We start from the raw sequence: 1,021 nt of genomic DNA on the forward strand, positions 1-1,021 counted from the left end.
TTGCATCGACCTTCACGTAGTGCGCATGCGCAGAGCGGTCGAGTGCGCTCGAGCGCAGCGACGTAATCCGAACGCTGGCGTGGCGAAAATGCCACAGAGTCAGAAGCGTACGTCAACGGACAATCTTCGTAGGAGCGTTGTCTCTATTGCAGAACCGCAACGTAATTTGCGTCTAATGCAAACTTTGTCGCCCTGGCTACTAACGAGTATTATGGCAACTGTAAATATACACTGACACACTTAATGAACAAATACGAATTTTTAATTATACTGTTAAAATGCTAACTATGGAGTGCTGTATATAAACGGGATGAACAGCCACTGGACTAGCCACTTCGATGGCATACTCCGATATACCAAGTAAAAGTGTTATGTAAAGCCAATATTTGTCAAATTTTGTATAGCAATTTTTCATTTTGTTTTGTTTCACGTTTTTCTTTTCTACTGCGGTACTTCTTCAAGCGCATGCATCAGGGCTTCAGTATGGTACTATTACGAAAATGCACAGATGAACCCAATAAAACTCGTAATTCCAAAGAAACTGTTTTATCAACGGAGTTTGAACATCGCATGTAGGGTTTCATGTAGTGATTTCAAGTTGCCTTTCGGAGATATAATCGTAGTTGTTTTGATTTTTGAGTGGTACTGGTATATGTTAGTTTACCAGTGCGGGAGACAACGTTTTGCACTAGCGGAAATTCGCAACAATAATTTGTTAGATGAATCCAACAACACTATTGTTTTTCGTATGTCTCGTGAGCAACAAATATTCAGAAACGTTGCTCTAAATGCCACATTCTATAAATATATCGAGAGCTCTTTTTCATAAAACAACTATTTCTGCTGTCGCTTTTAAGTACCAACCATACTTCAAAGCAAGTGAGTCCTCTTTAGTAAGCGTTTTTTATTTATATTCTGTAAATTTGTTAGAGAATGGAAATGTGTTAGAGGAATGTACACTTCGCACACGGAATACTGAAAAGGCTAGAACTCGTTATAGTACGTATAACAAATCCACAAG

Source organism: Schistocerca americana, chromosome 8 (assembly GCF_021461395.2).
Source record: "Schistocerca americana isolate TAMUIC-IGC-003095 chromosome 8, iqSchAmer2.1, whole genome shotgun sequence".
NCBI classification, from domain to species: Eukaryota; Metazoa; Arthropoda; class Insecta; order Orthoptera; family Acrididae; genus Schistocerca; species Schistocerca americana.